The sequence below is a fragment of the Panulirus ornatus genome, chromosome 19 (genome assembly GCF_036320965.1).
Source record: "Panulirus ornatus isolate Po-2019 chromosome 19, ASM3632096v1, whole genome shotgun sequence".
Classification (NCBI taxonomy): Eukaryota; Metazoa; Arthropoda; class Malacostraca; order Decapoda; family Palinuridae; genus Panulirus; species Panulirus ornatus.
The window spans coordinates 59614819-59635104 of NC_092242.1; the positions used below are offsets into that span (position 1 = coordinate 59614819).

A 20286-nucleotide genomic window follows, 5' to 3' on the forward strand; every position below is an offset into this window, starting at 1 on the left:
GGCACTGATGTAACGATATATATATATATATATATATATATATATATATATATATATATATATATATATATATATATATATATATATATCGAAACGAGACAAATACGTATCAAACTGGTAATAGAGTTCTCTTATATTTGGTGATGCTGTGTATGTGCCGGGATCTGCCAGTGAGCGGATTTTACCTTGAAACTGACCTTTCTGTAGTGAATGATTCTCACTGAGTTATCGTGTCTGATTATATTTGTTGACGTCTGGCGTACGTATTGGTCAGCTATTGAGATGATTACTTGCAATTTGTTTTTTATACTTCCGTAAATATGACAAGTCCGTCTACGTCAGAATCGATGCATCCTCATATTCAGTATCATGTGGAGTTTACCGAAAAGGAACACTCTAGCTGTTGTTCTCGTAAAAAGAAAGAAAGAAAAAAAAAGAAGTCAAGTGGCGTAACTGTCATCGTGAACGAAAAGAAAACGAGTCGACACTGTTTGTGAAACACTGCCAAGTATTGTCGACCGTGTTGCTTACCTCTGTTATCGTTAGCGTGGCAGTCATTGTGTGCGGTAGCCCGTGGCGATGGTGGCTCACATTCAGTATTATCTCTTGTCAACTACCTCGTGACCTCAGAGTGCAGAATATACGTTCTATAAACACCTGAAAGAGTGAGGAACAACTGCTCGAAGCGGAGGCGTAATGCATAAAGCAAGGGATACGACATCTTAATTTGTCTAAAACTGAAATCAGTCATGGTGACGGCATCTGTAGAATTATGCTGTACTTCTTACAAATTTCAGTGAACGGCATATGAGACATGATTATTTACGCTGGGCAAGAAAAAACTAAACAAAAAAAAAGAAATCGTGATGGAATTACGAGAGGTGGAAACTCACGCGTGTGTCTGGCGGTGTGTGGTAATGCGTTCCCCTCAGATGTAAACAAACCGTCTAGTGCAGCGTGTTGGGTCGGGTGGTTAACCACGGCGCCGGTCGTGTTGTGTATGAATGTGTAAAAACTGTGCCTCACACCCTGCTGCACTCCTCTGTGGCTACTGCATCAATACCTGCTGTTGATACATTGGCCGAGCAACGTCAGTTTCGAGGTGAGTGATGCCATTTCGTCTTCGCTATTAAACATGATTTAGGTAGCTAATTCACGAGTTGATTCGGTAGTGTGTGTGTGTGTGTATATGTGTGTGACTGTTGACAGCTGCGTTAGCTGTGTAATAGTCAGTCATAGTTTGACCTCTGATATAAGGTTCGTAAAACATTATATACCTTATATACAAGCAATTATAAAACGTGGAGATGGAAGCATAATTATTGTTGTGAGGTATTAAGTAAGGATGCTGTGCCACTCCATTCTCATCCTCAGTGTGTCGATAAGTCATTCGTTATTCAAACGCACTTTTGACTTCAGTCAGTTAATAGAGAGAATGATCGTCAGCGTCTTAATGAAACATTCCGCAGAGTTTGAAATGTAGTTTCTCGGTAACTTTATATAACAGGGTTCTCGTAAATAAGGGGGGAACTGTCAGTTCGAAAGGAACACAAAACATATTCTGATGAGCTGTGGATATATTTCGTTAGCTGCATATTTTGAGGTAAAGTTGCTAAGAGGTTATCTGTCATCCTCTACGTAATACCAGGTGTTTATCTTCCCTTTGACGTCAGCTTTCACAATTGTTACGGGACTAGGATAATGATAACGGCAAGAGTGGACTTCATGTTGATTAATGTTGTTTTATGTTTTTTACCTACTCATGCTGACGATCTCCGTGACACACACACACACACACACACACACACACACACACACACACACACAGGTATATATGCCAGGGACAAGCAGAGCAGCGTCTTTATTTATAATTAAACTTAAATTTTCTTTATGACCCTCGTAGGACTCCTCAGCCTCCATCATTATTAGACATTGATTATCTAGGAGTAATTTCAAGGTTTATAAGAAACCTATTATTTAACTATAGAACATCTGAACGTATAGAGTAAAAACGTAATCATATACGTAATTATTAGTCAAAAACTGACCGTTAATAAGGAAGAAACGAATAGAGCAATGCAGTCCTGAAGTACAGTTTACTAATAGAATTTTAGAATCATAGGAGAAGAATGACATATTTAGGCAATTCGACTCCACCCAGAAAACTGACCTTCCCTGACAGCCCTGTATCAAAAATTTAAGTTAGCTTGGAAACTGGACGGTCTTGGTGATTTTCAAGCAGGTTTTAACTGCTGAACCACCGCTTTTAGGGATTGTCCGTTTTCCTGTGGTACTCTCATTACATAAATTTATCAGACTCAGATTTTGATTTGTATATATGTTTAGTATAGCAATATTCGTTACTTCTTTTTCATCAGAATCATCATTTGACGTCTAATTGATGTGATTGCCTTTACTCCTTGAGATATCTTTATATAGGTTGTATGCAGCTCATTTTCTTTAGCCTTGTACATTCTTAGCAGGTAGCCACTGATGATGGGAGCTGTCAAGATTTCCAAAACATTAGATTAGATAATCAAAAATATATGGAATGTTTTCTTTAAATAGAGATGCTTAGTTTGTGCTTGGCATTATAAAATTCGACTTCATTACACACACACAGACACAGACACACACACACACGCACATATATATATATATATTTTTTTTTTTTGCTTTGTCGCTGTCTCCCGCGTTTGCGAGGTAGCGCAAGGAAACAGACGAAAGAAATGGCCCAACCCACCCCCATACACATGTATATACATACGTCCACACACGCAAATATACATACCTACACAACTTTCCATGGTTTACCCCAGACGCTTCACATGCCCTGATTCAATCCACTGACAGCACGTCAACCCCGGTATACCACATCGCTCCAATTCACTCTATTCCTTGCCCTCCTTTCACCCTCCTGAGGGAGAGAGAACAGCCAACAAAATTTTGGAAATGTACTATTCACATATGTTATAATTTCACGTGTTTAAGCAGTCCATTCAGTGTTGACTTGGTCATACCAAACACGTGAATTTTTTTGTCCAGAATTTTTATACAATTGAAAATCAGACATGTTAGAAATATGTAAAATGGATTTTTATTGTAATTGCCCAGTTAATAATCGGAAGTATTAGTTCATCTTTGTTTTGAAGAATTTACAAGATTGTACACAATTTGTTTTTTGGACGGCCATAATATTTTGTTTTTATAATGGACTGAAGGATTCAAGAAAATTTTATTGATGTTGCTCACTCTCGAGAACTTGATATACAGGTAGCTTTCCCATGCAACGATACAATGAAGAGCAATTTAATCCAATTTAGTTTTTGGGATGTACTTGGTGAGGCTTACAGTGATACCATGTAAAGGATACGATAGATTTTTATGTTTTTTGTGTTTGGGAAACTGATAAGATCGAGTATTAGCCAACATACTGTTTGTCAAAAAGCGGCCAACATATTTGTTTTATTCCATGATCAAGTCTTCTGTGATTGTCATATAACAGACTGGGGAAACTTTCACTGAAAGATACATTGGTGAGAAGAGAAAGTCGTTTGTACATTAGGTACATGTGATTGAAGAATTTGATGAGAGCTGTGGGATTGCAGATGAGTTGATGACTGACCTGTTTTGTCAAGGGGTTCCTTCTCCCGTGACCCAACCTTGTCAGGTCAGGTCACCAGGGTTCCTTGAGACCATCTCAGTAAGGCCTCTTTAAGTTCCATGTGTACTGGAAACTGTATGATATACTTCGGTTCTTGCCACTAAGCGAGGATGTAGTGCACGAAATATTCGTAAATTTCTCTCAAGTTATTTTCATTTTGTGTGTGTGTGTGTGTGTGTGTGTGTGTGTGTGTGTGTGTTATTGGGTTTGGGGACCAGAACCATCTGGTATCACAGCTTCGGTCCCCACCATCATCGCCAGCCTCCCGACCCCACGTTCCACCACTGCCTCCCGCCTCCTCAGCCCCTCCGTTCCGTCACCACCACTACCATCCGACGATTCCCCTCCCCCTTCAGCATCACCATCACATTTATCTACCGCCACAACTCACCCTCCAGAAACTGCCGCCTCACTCACCGGAAGCATCAGAAACTGTCGTCACACTGACTCAGCTGCCACCACATTCATTGTCTGCCACACACACACACACACACACACACACTCGCCCTCCACCATCATAGCCATCATCATCACATTCACAATCCGCCACCATCATCGCTACCACATCGTCCACCACCGCCTGCCGCACACACTACCACACCGTCCACCACCGCACTGCCACACCTTCCACCATCGCCTGCCGTACACTACCACACCGTCCACCACCGCACTGCCACACCTTCCACCATCGCCTGCTGCACACTACCACACCGTCCACCACCGCACTGCCACACCTTCCACCACCGCCTGCCGCACACACTACCACACCGTCCACCACCGCACTGCCACACCTTCCACCACCGCCTGCCGCACACTACCACACCGTCCACCACCGCACTGCCACACCTTCCACCATCGCCTGCTGCACACTACCACACCGTCCACCACCGCACTGCCACACCTTCCACCACCGCCTGCCGCACACACTACCACACCGTCCACCACCGCACTGCCACACCTTCCACCACCGCCTGCCGTACACTACCACATCGTCCACCACCGCACTGCTCCCAGGAAAAATAGCACCAAAGGAACACCGCAGGAGGGAAAAAATATATATACCGACATGGAATTTTTTTTTTTGTAGAAAGGAATAGGTGGGAAAACTATCGAATGTAATGACAGGACCTGATACTCATGAGAGGGACTTTGGTAGCCGCCCCTCTCTGTAAAGAGGCAAATGTTGAAATTAGTTGCATATGATTTTTCTCTCTCGGACGAAACTTCACCGAGACCTTGACTGTTTTATGGAGTAATATTGATATTATTAAAGCGAGTGTCCTGACGTGTTATGAAATATTGACATTTTCTCCAAGGTTGTTCACTCTCATGTGTTATATATTTATTTGAGAGAGGGGAAAAAAAAATCTTGTCCGTATTTGCATATCTTTAACTTCTTACACTTATTTTTTGGTCGTTTTGTCCCATGTTTGACGTGTAAGAATGACTGAATTATATGACTGGCCCATTCGTTCTAAGGAAAAATTCTAGGTCCGTAATTTTTTGTCCTGGTTGACGGAATTAGCTTTGGCGGTCTTTCAATTTCATTATTTTTCTGTTTGTTCAAGGTTTTCTTGGGTAGAACTTGGGGACCGGAATTGAACCGGTGCTGCAGCAGATGCTGTCTGACCATCGGGGAAGAAGGGAGAGAGAGAGAGAGAGAGAGAGAGAGAGAGAGAGAGAGAGAGAGAGAGAGAGAGAGACATTGGTGAGGAGAGGTGGGGTGGTGTGTTGGTTGGAGGGTGAGAGAGAGGGAGTGATGGACGCTGGTAAGGGGGGCCATTATTTTGTGCTAGGAAACTCTGTATAGTTTAAGGGAGTATACTAGACATAGAGAGCGCTGTAGTTTAAGGCATTATGATAGGCAAGAGTAAAGTAAGATGTGAGTGAAATAAGTAACTTGGAATGCCGAGTGAAAGAAGAGGGAGGAGAATGCATAGTACTTCCTTACGAGATTATACAGCGAGATCTTTGCCATAAGGCTCCTAGGGCTAGGGCGTAGCGCGGAGTGTAGGAAAATTTGAGTTTAAGAATGAATCCTACGGATTACATGTTGTCATGTGCGAGATGAAAGGTTTGCGCTGGTTTTTTTTTTTTTTCTTTTTTTGTGTAGTCTGAATGCCAGCAACCCACATGTTGCGTGAGGCAGAGGGAAGAGACAGTAATCTGCTGGAGAAATTGACAGCCATTGGAGAGAGAGAGAGAGAGAGAGAGAGAGAGAGAGAGAGAGAGAGAGAGAGAGAGAGAGGAGGTGGGAGGGAGGGGCAGGCCTGGCTACACAGGTAAACACTGAGGTTCGCAGAAGAGGGAGGGCAGTGTTGTGTCCCATGATGATAGGTGGAAAGGTTGGCTTGTGCTTGGAGTCGCGTGGCTTTATATAGCAAGCTTCTAATCTTGAGAGAGAGAGAGAGAGAGAGAGAGAGAGAGAGAGAGAGAGAGAGAGAGAGAGAGAGAGAGAGAGAGAGCAGGATTTTACTGAAGTCCTTACCGTGGCAGAGTGCAACACAAATTGATCCGGGGGTGTAGAGTATGCCATAATGTCGCCCAAATGACAAGCCGTGTTTCATGCGTGGCCACCAATCAGGGTGGGAGATTCATCTTCGAGAATCAGTAATGTGACCAAAAGATGTGTGTGTACTGTGACGCTGCCTGGAGTGACGCTTGTATGGCGAGGTTACGGCACACGTGATGCGTCCCCCGAAGTTATGTCCTGCCTCACTCCTGCGGAAGGTTTTGGCGAAGTGACTTAGTTTTGGTCGGGTGTGTATCGATTTTGTGTGCTGGGGGAGGGCATTCGCGCCTTGTGGTTTTATTGCTTACTATTTGGATAGAAAAAAAAATGAAGTGAATGGAGGCATTTTGTGACCACTACGCTTTAGGTGCATTATTATCTATACGAATCTGCTTCTTTTAAGGTTTTCGATCCCGTACATAAAGCCGCTTACGGTTATCCCAGCCTAGTGATTTAGTGTTGTAAGTCTTCTATGGTTTAGTTATGTTTACAGATATTATCTTCTCAAGGCGGGATTTCGCTATATTCGCCCTAGAGAACTTGTTCATCATCTGTAATTAATTTCCATATTGGTGAAGTACGGTCGACGTGAGTCATACGCTCGAGCACCGCTCCTGCAGTAGATTTTCTTGGTGTCGCCCGAGCTCAGCGTTCTGTTTCACCGTCAGCACGTGTGTGTGTGTGTGTGTGTGTGTGTGGGAGTTGATCACTCGTCGGTGTGTTATCAAGCTACAGATTTTTGATATTCACGTCTTTTTTCCCGGTCTTTTGGGTTTAATGTCCCCATGTACCTTGAGTTACATACAAGTTGTTCATGAGTTCGAAAATAAAAGTACTAATGTAGAGGGAACTGTTGAAAGTAAATTACAAAAAAGGGAGAAATATACGTTTGTTTCAGCTCCCGAAAAAATTCTTAAAGAGTTGACTTTGTGAATGCATTTTTTTTTCCTTTCGTAACGCTTCTTTTTTTCGTACAGTTTGATGAATCATATAATTATCTTTAATATTTTGTCCGAACGAATCGGGTTGTATTGCCAGGACACACTCGATAATAACGAGCCTGCCTGTAGCTCTGAGGTAATACTTGATGCCATTGACCATCAACTTGTTTCGACGTAGGCTACATATATATGTCAACGTTAGCTCTCCCACGAATAGTTCCACCTCCTCCTCCCATACCTGTAGTGCTTACCCACATACCTCACTGGATTAGTATGTCTGGCGGTTTTATGTGCATGTCTGTATGTGTAGGTGTGTGTGTCTACATTTGTGTGTGTATATGTATGTACGTATATTTGTGTGTGTGTGTGTGTGTGTGTGTGTGTGTGTGTGCTTATTGTACGCACATGCCCGAGCCTTATCTAATGTATGTATGCTCGTCTGTCTAAACACGGAGCGTTATCTTAATGTAGCCACGTATGTCTCCCGCTCTGCGTCAGCAGCTACATCAGCGCTGACTGGCAGCTGGCTGGCTGGCTGCAGACACGGTCCAGTGCTGACCTGCCGTACCCTCCTGGCCCTCACCTTCTCCCGTCCCAGTCAGGGTCGTCCCAGTCAACCGTTGGTCGCGTCTCAGCTTTACACAGACACCAGAGTGATTCTTCCTCCACCCATCCAAATTCCGGAAACGTTAAGAGTTTTATCTACTTTCTTTTTCTTCCCCCCCCCCCTCTCGAAGAGAGAGAGAGAGAGAGAGAGAGAGAGAGAGAGAGAGAGAGAGAGAGAGAGAGGAGGGAAAAAGGAGATTTTGAGGTTGCGAATGATGGGGGGATTGCAGTGTGTTGGTGTCTCGCTGGGCCGGCAACTCGTAGTGAGGGAGTGGATCTCGATATTGCAAGTGTCTGGCATGTTTTGATGACTCTCTCTCTCTCTCTCTCTCTCTCTCTCTCTCTAATTTGCACCCTTATTAACTCTCTCAGAGCAATCAAGGTCATCCATTCGTATGCCCTGGCTTTCTTGATTCTCTCAGTTCCTAGGGTTAACCCATGAGGACGACATCGTGGTATGGAACATTGCGGAAGACTCGTATATATTTTCAAGTAGCTGATGAAACTCGTGGCGAAACATAGAGCGAACCGAAATCACTCTCGAACACATGGATACGGACCGGTCAGTTGATTGTGAATTCAGCATCTGTATTCGTCAGTTGTTTACAGACGAAGGGTGTCAGTGTCAGTATACGGAGACGAAGTGTTCACCATACAGTGGGGGGACTTCAGATTAGGTGGGTAACCGATGGGCCCAGAGCGTCCTTGTACCGTCAGAAATGGAGGAATGGCAGTAGAGGGCATTTTCCTACTACAAAACAAGTATAACATAAGACATACATGTACAGAGCCTCTTGTCAGCATTAAGGTAGGAGTATGACGCGTACAGTACATCAGCATAGGAGCGTGATTGGTGGGTCCAGGAACGCAAAGGGCCCTTGTTCCGTCAGAACAGTTTTGACATACCAAACAAGTGAAGATAAATCGCGCACAGAGCATCTCGTTTTGAATACAATGTACAATGTATGATTTACAAAATTTTTACAATTGCCTTACACAGATTACACTCATCAATGTGTGTTTAGAACGGGACACAGTGGATAGATATAGCTTAGTGTCATTTGTTGATAGTGATACAAAAGATCAGAGATACATTGCATACTTCATAATGGGCAATGAGAACACGTCACGTAAAATTTACTCTGTACCACTGTGTCATAGTTACAGAAATTGGGAATTACAATCATTACATAAAAAGTTACATGATCGCTGAGGATCAAGTGTGTATTTGCAGCTGCAGTATGCAGATAGTGCCGTGGAGTGCTACGTTAACCTGTTGGCTGTGACGATGTCCCCAGTGTACCGTGGTATACACTCCTGATTAGAGAAATGATACGGAAATCTCACTGCCTTATCAAACAGTTGCAGATATGTGCTTGATGAAGGTAGGTTTTATGACAGTGGCGTTGTGATGTTGAGCAAGGGCTGTTAACTGTGAGGCGATGAAGGGGTGAGAAAAGCGAAGTATTCGTTCGCTCTCCCGCAGTCAACATTAATTCCATCTCTTCACTTATTCTTTCTTCTTGACCGTGGAACGTCAAGACGTTTGTAGTAAAGTTTGGAAACTTTTTTGCGTACGATGCGTATATTTTATGAATCACTTGAATATACGTGTGATTATAAAGGTAATATTATTTATTTACTATTTGTGTGTGTGTGTGTGTGTGTGTGTGTGTAGAAATTTTTTCGTGTTCCTTCTTTTCACTGGATAATGGGAGATTACAATTGAATAAATTGGATACTGGTAAAATTTCTTTTAATTTGCCGCCAGGATCGAGCATACGCGAAAACCTACCGCTAGATTAAAAGGCTTAGAAGCGTAGGCGCAGGCGTGTTTACACTGATAGTAAAACAAAAGAATGTCGAGTTGCTTCATATATAGGACATATTCGTGCAGGACATAGGTTACTGAATGTGCTTGCAGTGAGCATGATTACATCAGATATCAGTGTAGCCAAGGACGTGACAAATTTTATAGATAACTTCAAGATATCTTCAGTAAAGCACTTACCAAAGAGATGTCGACATTGTAAACCTTGGGTGTGTGTGTGTGAAATCACTGATTATTGGATGTTCGCCAATACAGAGTTCCTCCTCTGTGTTCCTCGGGTGCAGAACAGATCTGGGTGGTACTTGAAATGTCCAGGAACACTTGTTCTTCGCAGTCGAGGAGCCGCGTGTACGAGTGCACCTTTCTGACCGAAGTGTGTATGGTATACTGACGTGTGTATGAGTAGATGTGTGGGATCAACTGATGAGACGTTCAGCACTGCCCGTAACGTTTTTCCTCGTTAGCTTAGGTTACGTTAGCTTTGGTTAGCTTAGGTTACGTTAGGTTAGCTTTGGTTACGTTAGCTTTGGTTAGCTTAGGTTTGATTTGATTGTACTTTTAACTACGTCTGGCGTGGGAGAATGTGGTGGTTGTGGTGGGGGGAGTGGGTCATCGGTAAGCCAGAGATGTTGTTTAAATTAGTGTAGGAATGATCGTAAAGTGTGCACAAAGGGATCGCGTGTAACCATGAGTGGGTTGGGCGTTCTTAAAGCACATGTGTTCGATGAGTTATTGACAGGTGTATTGACAACACCCACCCCCCCGTGTGTGGTTGTATGAATGAACGTGTTGTTGACTATGATGTCTGGAGGTTTTTGTTATAAGACGTAATATGCATGGCGTTGTTTCAGACCGTAACAATAGGCAGTATTAGATTGTACTACTGCAACCTCTAGTGTCGTCGTGAGGTTGGTATCTGGACGATGGTTAAAGACTAGCTTAGTGTCGTGAAGGCCACGTGTATGCCTGACCATCCCCCCCCCGACCCAAGCTAAATGTCATAAGGTTATGTATTAATAACAAAGGTTTTGTAACTCGTCGTATTTTGGAGGCTCTTGGATGGTTGTGGTTATATATATATAAACGGTGTAAAATGGCCTGTGTGTGTGTGTGTGTGTGTGTGTGTGTGTGTGTGTCTGTGTGTGTGTGTGTGTGTGTGTGTGTGTGTGTGTATGTGTGTGTGTGTGTGTGTGTGTGTGTGTGTGTGTGTGTTTTGTGTATGTTGTGTGTGTGTGTGTGTGTGGTGTGTGTGTGTGTGTGTGTGTGTGTGTGTGTGTGTGTGTCTGTGTATTGTGTGTGTGTGTGTGTGTGTGTGTGTGTGTGTGTGTGTATGTGTCTGTGTATTGTGTGTGTGTGTGTGTGTGTGTGTGTGTGTGTGTGTGTGTGTGTGTGTGTGTGTGTGTGTGTGTGATGACCTATTTGATTATCTGTATGTACGGGGCGGTGTGAACCTCATCTCTTGAACATGATTGTGATTATATACTGGTGTGACTGTGTTGCCGTAAACACGTTTTTCAATTGTTCTCGTTTTAGTGTATGGTTATAATTCATTGTTTCTTTATGTCCATACGTTTTTTTTTTTTTGAGAATTTCTAGCATACGTGTTCTTTTCAAACCCATGAACTCGCCCCTTTTTTACGTCTCATCTAACCACACAATTCTAAGAAAATAAAAGTGCGTGCTCTCAGACCCAGAACTCGCCTCTTTTTCTTCTCTTCTAACGACATGATACAAAAAAGTGCGTGTTCTTATCAGAGTTCACTATGACGTAAGTCTCACGTGACGTAGAGGTAAGTTGCGTCATGTGGTTCCGCCCTTTGATACAGTTGTTTGGGGATATAAATCCGTATTTATTATTTATTTTTTGTTTTGTTTTGTTTTAGGTTGACATTGACAGCTGCGTTCCGGGGATCAACTCGTTCCGTGTGTGTTGGCAAAGATGCAGTGAAGCCAAAAGCACAATAATGTCTTTCGTTTTTATTTTCAGAAGGAATTTATTGGAAAAGATTTGAAAGAAACTTTGTATGATCCTGACTTTGGTACGTTTTATCCTTGAAGGATCCCGGTAGTGTGGGAAGGTCATTAAATCTGGTATTAAGATATTTGTAATTCTTCTTATTCCTCTTCTTCTTAGCATTATTATTATTATTATTATTATTATTGTTATTATTATTATTATTATTATTATTATTATTATTATTCTCCTTATTCTTCTCCTTCTTCTTCTCCTCCTTCTTCTTCTTCTTCTTCTTCTTCTTCTTATTATTATTATTATTATTATTATTATTATTATTATTATTCTCCTTCTCCCTATTCTTCACGTTATTCTTCTCCTTCTTCTTCTTCTTCTTCTTCTTCTTCAAGGTTTAGTTACAAAGCGTTGCCTTCACTTGTTGAAGTGAAGCAGGTGACTGATGCACCTCAGGTTGTGAGAGGACACGAGAAGTGTATTGTACATTTTAAGATGGTTTATGTCAGGTATTGTGTGCCACTGTCTCCAGTTACCTCTGTGCTCCGCACGCTCAAAAAAAAAACCCTTCGTGATTTCTGTCGTGTGATTTTTATATATTTTTTTCATCTTTTAAAGTCATTTTTATTAGAATTTATCTGTATGAATATTTGATATCATGAAATTTGATAATGTAGTGCTTCATTTTTCTTACAAGGTGTTTTGAAAAATTTTTTTCATAATTTTTCGTGATGACATGCCCCGGTCAAAACATTCTCGTGTGAGACGATGATAGATGGAGAAAGTAGACATTTATCAGGGCTCCACAAGTGTTTGTTCTTCTCATAGTTTTTTTTTTTCCCACGTGTTATCGACTCTCTTGTGAAAGAGATGCTTTCTCACGTCGCCCAGTACACTTCCCTCGTCTTGCATCCATATTATTTTTTCTTGTCTCTCTTCTTATGAAGGACATGATGATGGTTAGGCTGCACGAGGCCTGGTGGGCCATGGGAGGCAGTTCCTATTCCCACCCTGTCATTTTTCACTCATGCAAACATCCAGAGTCTCCGCTTGAAACTTGATGTTCTGTTGAGTAACTGATTCCACACATCAGCAACTCTTATCTCCGAACCATCGTTTTTCAGTTTCTTTATTTTAATATGAATGTATCGAGTCTTGGAACGAATTTTCCGAGGTATATCCAAAGAGGACACTTGGAATATAAATTACTTAACATCTGTTTTACTTAAGCTCTCATACACTTATATACTTCGATCGTATCTTCATACACTTATATACTTCGATCGTATCTTCATACACTTATATACTTCGATCGTATCTTCATACACTTATATACTTCGATCGTATCTTCATACACTTATATACTTCGATCGTATCTTCATACACTTATATACTTCGATCGTATCTTCATACACTTATATACTTCGATCGTATCTTCATACACTCATAGACTTCGATCGTATCTCTCTCATACTCTTCGTCTTTCAAGGGAAGTGAAACCGAATTTTCCAAGTGTCTCCTCATAAGAAAAATATACGTCAGGTGTGATCTTTGTCCTCCTCCTGTATATGCTCTCTAGAGAGTTTACATCCATCGTGTAACACGGTGCTCAGAACGGCACTGCATACCCAGGGTGAGGCCAGGGTCAGGCCTGGCTAGAGGGAGGTGATATAGGTGAGTTCTGGACTCCTCTCCTCTGTTATCGAGAAACTGATAACTATTTAGCCTCGTTATTGCCCCTCGGGAATTTATAATTAGTTATCATGTGTAGATACTTATCTACGAATATCTGTTTGTACACTAGTGTAGGGAGGCAGGTCGACGTCAGGGGGCCTCGTCTGTACAACTGTGTGTGTGTGTGTGTGTGTGTGTGTGTGTGTCTGTGTGTGTAATAACTATTTGTGTGTTCCGGGGGGAGAATTTTCCGCTCGTGTTGGCGCGTCTCTTAACCTTGTTCTTAACGCTACCTCGCTATCGCGGGAAATGGCGAATAGTATGAAAAAAAAAAAAAAAAAATATATATATATATATATATATATATATATATATATATATACTGTTTAACACACACTTTTTTATGTTTGAGGCAACCTTTATATCAAAAGTCCATATTGAAATATGAAGAAGGATGATAAGAGAAGATATGCATAAGATTTAAGGGTTTTAGAGGAAGTGGAAAACTTGTCATGTAAAAAGAGTCGGGTCATAGTTATTAGGAAAGACATGAGGGGGTAGAGACTTCCCAAACTTGGGAGGTGTAGGGAAAGAAGCAGATATGAGAACGCCCCGTCGTTAACCTGCCAGCAGCTACATCGTAATTATGCGGCGTAAAAGCTTGCCGAGTATTCTGTGGTTTAGCTGATGGTTGGGGATGGGGGCACACAAGCAGCCAACTCTCGGAGCAGAAACCAAAGTAACACTTATAGAAGAAAGAGAAAGTACCAATAATGCGGCGTAGGGAAAGTGAATCATGTCGCCAAGTTTGAACGTGAGAATACGTAAGTCCGACCGTTTTAAACTCGACTCTGTCCACTAAGTATGTAGTGCGAGAACCTTCGCAAATGTGGGAGCACACCACTCCATCCATACATGGACGGATCAGTACTTTGAATAAATCGTGGGGTGACCCACCACCTGTTACACTTCATCAGTGGGTGTGCTAAGAAGGTCAGCTGGTTAAGTGTCTTTAACATTGTTCAGTGGAGGCGAGGGTGAGTCTTTAGAAGCTTTCAGAAAAGTGGTGATTATACTGGGTGGTGAAAGTGAGCGGTCTTGGGAAAGAGGCTTGTGTGTGAAGAGATACCAGAAGAGATTGATTGCAACGTCCAGTATGTCGTGAAAACCTCACATTACCGAAGTAGCTAAGTCTGCTTCCAACAAACTGGGAGTCCTGTTTCGATGTTGATCTTTCTTTTCTTCTGAACAGTTACTCTGTATATGGAATGGATTGATTTGTCCTTGTATGGAGTGCTGCTCCCACATCTGGGGTGGTTCTATCTCTGCATCCTTACTGGACCTCTTAAGAGTTGAGTCGAAAGCGGTCCGACTTATAAACTCTCCTAGGCAAACTTCCAAACTTGACCCCCTTGCCCTCCGCCACAATGTTGGTCCACTTTCCTCTCATTTATAGATATTACTTTGGTTTTTACTCCCAAGATTTGGCTGATTGTGTGACCCCCATCACCAGCTAGACCACGCAATACTCGGCAAGCTGCCGCATCACACAATTACAGTGTCACCGTTGGCAACTCAAGTGTAGGCCGTTTTGATAACTGTTTCTTTCCCTGCACCTCGAAGTTTTGGACCTCTGTACCCTCTCGTGCCTTTCCTAATAACCATGACCTGACACATTTTAAAAGAGAGGTTTTTTACATACTCCAAGATTCGTACATACTTTTCCTCGTATCTTTTACTTTTTCGTTAACTTTTTTTTCATATTTCAATTAAGGCGATGTGGACTTTTATCCGTGACTGGAGCCTTGAACGTAGAAAAGAAAAACAAAAGTGATATTATGTGTCATGTCCATTAATGCATACCGAACACGATCCAGCCGCTGGCATACCTCCCTCGCAAGCACACTTGAGTATTTTAGTTGCGCACACACACACACACACACACACGTCAGGGGCACTGTACTATTAATAGTATTTAATCCCCCGATGAATTTTTAACGATCCAGAACAAATATACAGATTAATAACAGTGATGGAACAGCGCGCAGTTCTCATGAGATGGTAAAACTAGTGAGTCGACGCGTCCACATCATGCTTAAGTGACCCCACACTGACCTGAGGTTCTCTTGTGTACGCCACTGGCCACCTTACCTCCCTCCTCTGTCAGGCTTTCTGAAGATGGTATAAGCGAAAGATCTCGATGTTACAATTTTCATATTTGTCTCCTGTGGTTTTATCTGCGTCTGTTCATACACAAGGTCGTGTCTATACACACACACACACACACACACACACACACACACACACACACACACACATCACCAGTAATTAATCATGTTGATCACCCCAGCTGTTAGAGGCGAAACTGAGGTGAGTTCCAATGTCATCACTTGGCGAAACAAATGGCTGGTGGCGGAGGTGACCAGGGCGTCGCCAGGTAACATGTTCCGGGAAGTGGAACATGTAACATTATGTAACAACGTATGGCCGCACCACAGACGATTCACACGTCCCATAGTGTGTGTGTGGGTGTGTGTGTGTGTGTATGTGTGTGTGTGTGTGTGTGTGTGTGTGTGTGTGTGTGTGTGTGTATGTCGAGGGAGTTTGACACTCATGGGGGGGCCTCCTTCTCTTGAACTTGGTCTACCGTCACAACTTATATAACTCCCGTATACCGTCGAGAGCCACTTTTCGTATAACTCAGGTGTTATTCCATCCATCCAGCACTTTTATACTGTAAAAGTACCTCCACCACTTTTGTACTTTGAGAGTTCCTTTTTTTATATCTATACATTCTCTCAGACAAGTTTCTCGCTTCAGTTCGTGTTATGTTCTCTGGTTGTTCTCTCCCAACATCTCTCGAAGAATGGGTCGTGTGGGTTAGGTGTTATGGAGTGTTATATGTGAGGTGGAGAGATTGTATGTTTGTGCAGTGAGTGCCAGCCGCGCAGGTAGGGAGTGAGTCAGGATGAAAAGACAGCTCCCTGGATCAAACAAGTGAAACTTGAGAGCCACTGAAGTGCTGGCTTACTGCTGCACAGCCATCACTAAACTGGACGAACATGGATTCTGCTGCTGTTCTAAGCTGGTGGGACTTGTCCTCCTCCGTTCTTCAAGCTACTGTAAGCTGCAAGAGCTTGTGTTCTGCTTTTTCTAAGCTGCCTCAAGCTAGAGGATTTTGTATTCTTCCGCTTCGATGCTTCTCCAGCTGGAAGGGGGGATGTATTCTTCCGTTCCAGGCTGTCTCAAGCTGGAAGGGGGGATGCATTCTTCCGTTCCAGGCTGTCTCAAGCTGGAAGGGCTCTTGAAGATGTCTCATTTTTTTCTCTCTGGTGTTGTTCATGTGGTCCATGTGTTTCTTGAAGTGTTCCCAGGGGCCAGTGTTGAGCCGGTGTGATGTTTGAGTGTTTCTTGTGCAGTGCAGTTTTACACCCTAACGACACAGAACACCTTGTAGACACCCAGTATACAGGCCCACACCCTGACGACATGAAACACCCTATACAAGGCTACACCCTTACAACAGGCACCACTGAAGAAACTCGGTATACAGGGCTACACCCTGACGACACACTACACCCTGTAGAAACACTGTATACAGGGCTTTACGTTGCCAGAACACACAACAAACCTGTTGAACCTATTGTACATTGCAGGAGAATACACCCTCTTGAACCCACTAGTACAGGTCACACCACCCTGTAGAACCTAGAATATAGTGCAGGAATACAGCACTGTAGAGCAGAGACTATAGTGCAGCACATACACCACCCTGTAGAACACAGAGTATAGTGCAGCACATACACCACCCTGTAGGACACAGAGTATAGTGCAGGACATACACCACCCTGTAGAACACAGAGTATAGTGCAGGACATACACCACCCTGTAGAAGACAGAATATAGTGCAGGATATACATCACCCTGTAGAAACACCTTGTATACCCCATTATACAGAGGAAGGCACACAGCACCTATTAGATCGAATAAATCATCACATACCAAACCCTTTAGAAGCCAATATACAGCATCCAGCACTATAAGGAACATCCTAGAACCCATTTCCCAGCACCTTACAGCCATAGTCAGGGCCTTGCAACCCTGCATCAGCTCCATAAAATCCTCATTCAACACCACACGTTTTCCTTAGCACCATACAGGTCCTTCACAGCACCACACATACCCTCCACACATACCCTCCAGAGCACCATACATACCCTCCACTGCGCCAAACAGGCCCTCCACTGTACTATACAAGTCTTCCACTGTACCATACAGGCCCTCCACTGTACCATACAGGCCCTCCACTGTACTATACAAGTCTTCCACTGTACCATACAGGCCCTCCACTGTACCATACAGGCCCTCCACTGCACCATACAGGCCCTCCACTGCACCATACAGGTCCTCCACTGTGCCATACAGGTCCTCCACTGCACGTATAGGTCCTTCACTGTACCAAACAAGCCCTCTCCGTTCTTGTGCCCTCACCCCAGCCGGACCTCCTAAAAACCACTCTGAGCCGCACAATGTAAGACGCTCATTTTCCAACCCTGGCCAGTTTTGTTTTTCAAGCCGTTTTCTGTGCTGTTACCTCAACTCGAACCAAGGTCGTGTAACGGCGGCTGCCAGCGTTTTCTGTCTTTATATATTTACCATATCTCACTAGTGTCCTCTAGTCTCCGACACGCTATTATGACAGCTGACTGTGAAGATGCAGTATTATTTATTTTCATGAGTGTGTGAGAGGCTTGGAGTAGAGAGAGGAGTTGCCCCATCTCTGATGTGCGAATAAATCCAAAGTTTGCTCGAAGTTATGATTGATAAAGGAAGTAGGAGCAGTGGAGTTGGATATCCTACTTAGCACAGTTGGAATGTCGAGGATAGATGTAGAATGAACTTGAGGAGGATATGTGATGTGTAGACGTCAAGATGTCCAGACGTCATGATGGCTTGGTCCAAAAGAAGGACAATATAACTGTAGAGGACAACGAGGAGGAGGAGTGGCCTGGGGAAGGAAGGAAATTAATAGCCATAATAAGATTCGATCAATAGCTCGGAGATATTTCATATGAAGATGATACAGGAATGATTTGATAATGCTCAGATACATTTTGAATCATCTGGGGCGAATGAGTGATTAAAAAAAGACTCGCTTTTATAAGTGTGGAGGTTCACATTCCACCTCCTTTGTTGGTTCATATGTGAGGGTGATGATAGAGGCTGCATATGTGTGTGCCTGAGTTACTTGCGATGGAAGTGGAAACGAAGCTGGTTACTGGTCCGCGGTGGAGACACTGATCCACTCTGGTGGATTTCGAGACGGAGAGGGACAAATCCACTCCTGGTGGATTTGAAAACGGAGGTTCTTTATGACTATAAGACTTGCTAATCCACCCCGATAAAACTGCAACCGGAGTTGGTTACTGCTGATAAGAGATAGATATGTTATCTTGGAAGGCTGCACCCGTAACTTTTTCGTCTTCCTTTGACACTTGATGTGGCGGGACATTTATCAGTCGTGTGTGTGTGTGTGTGTGTGTGTGTGTGTGTGTGTGGTGCTGGGAAGCGGACGTAGGATATGCTTAGTCAACATCACGACCCGGTTGCCACATGCACCATACTGTTTACACATGCACACATTTCCACATAATACGGAGACTTACACTCCTCTGACGAACATATCACATACACATGTGTATGTGAGTAATTATGTTTGTAATTACTTATTTTCCATCAAGGGAGGGAGTGCTAGGTCCTTCATGAGTCTATTTTGGAGCACGTCCGGTATCATTGCTTTCTATAGTGTTGGGGTGTCTCTTGTGTGACCTTCCAATGGTTTATATATCTTTGTTATTTGACAGACAGCTTTAGATGCTCGTCGATCCTTCGTCACTTATACATTCTGAGTCGTATCCACATCAGGTACTTTCCAATTTACGATTTTGCCCCTGATAAATGTAAGAGATGTGTTTGGATGTTCCATAGCCTTTTAGAAAGTGTTTTTCTCTTCGTATTTTGTGTTTTCTTCCCTTCGCCTTTCTGAAACTTCTTTGCTCTCTTGCTTTCTCTGTTTACTTCCTTTCTTAGCCTTGTGACATCACCTGTTGAACCATTCTTCATTGACTTACGTTCTGTTTTGTGCCATTGACTTACGTTCTGTTTTGTGCCACACCTTCACGTATTTAAGTCAACTGGTCAGCTGCCTCCAGTCTCGTAGGCTTTCACCAAGCCTTATAGCAACACTTATACGTAAACTGAAATTGACAAATGCATGTCGATGGTCGTGGGTGAATCGGACATAAATAACCCTCAGCTTTCTTTATTTTGTTATAGCCTCTGGAATCCACGGACATTGACCCTCACTCAGCTGGTTATGGCCACCGACCCCTCACTCAGCTGGCTATGGCCACCGACCCCTCACTCAGCTGGTTATGGCCACCTACCCCTCATTCAGCTGGTTATGGCCACCGACTCTCACTCAGCTGGTTATGGCCACCGGCCCTCACTCAGCTGGTTATGGCCACCAAATACATGTACATACTTAGGTACTGCCGGAGATCATAACATGGCATTACTCAAGAAACATGTTATAAAGGGTGTGAGGAGGTGTGTTTTTAGTATTAGGACAGTGGATGTAGTGAAGGGTGGAGTTGTGTATGTGGTGGATACCATACAGATAATGGTAAAGTTGTGTGGGGGCATGTTGAAGCGATGGGGCCTTACGGGTGTTGAGCTCCTTCCCCGTACATTGGAAATAGGTGCTTACAGTATACTTACACACACACACACACACACACACACACGCCATGAGTCAGTGCGAGGTAGCCCAGAGTCGAACCCCCATGAGTTCGAATCTTGGATGTGGCACGCGGCCTACACTAACCCTAGGTGTTTGTCCTCCCCTTGTGTCTGGTCGATTGGGTACTTGGTTCAGGCTAGGGACTTGAGTGTGTGTGTGTGTGTGTGTGTGTGTGTGTGTGTGTGTGTGTGTGTGTGTGTGCATCCATATGTAAAGACATGTTACATGCAATTATATACAAGATTAAGAGACGGTTGCAACACCTTTGTGAATCTCCCCTCATAACT

General features: G+C 43.2%; 1 protein-coding gene across 2 annotated transcripts in view; it reads left to right on the top strand.

The window, feature by feature from the left end:
- The first annotated feature begins 947 nt into the window (after window positions 1–947).
- LOC139755548 (fibronectin type-III domain-containing protein 3A-like) overlaps window positions 948–20286 on the top strand; it is a 499565-nt gene continuing 480226 nt past the window's right edge. For both annotated transcript variants that reach the window (XM_071673982.1, XM_071673983.1), the window contains exon 1: window positions 948–1102. The gene's annotated coding sequence lies outside the window, so the exon portion shown is untranslated. The remainder of the gene's footprint in view (window positions 1103–20286) is intronic.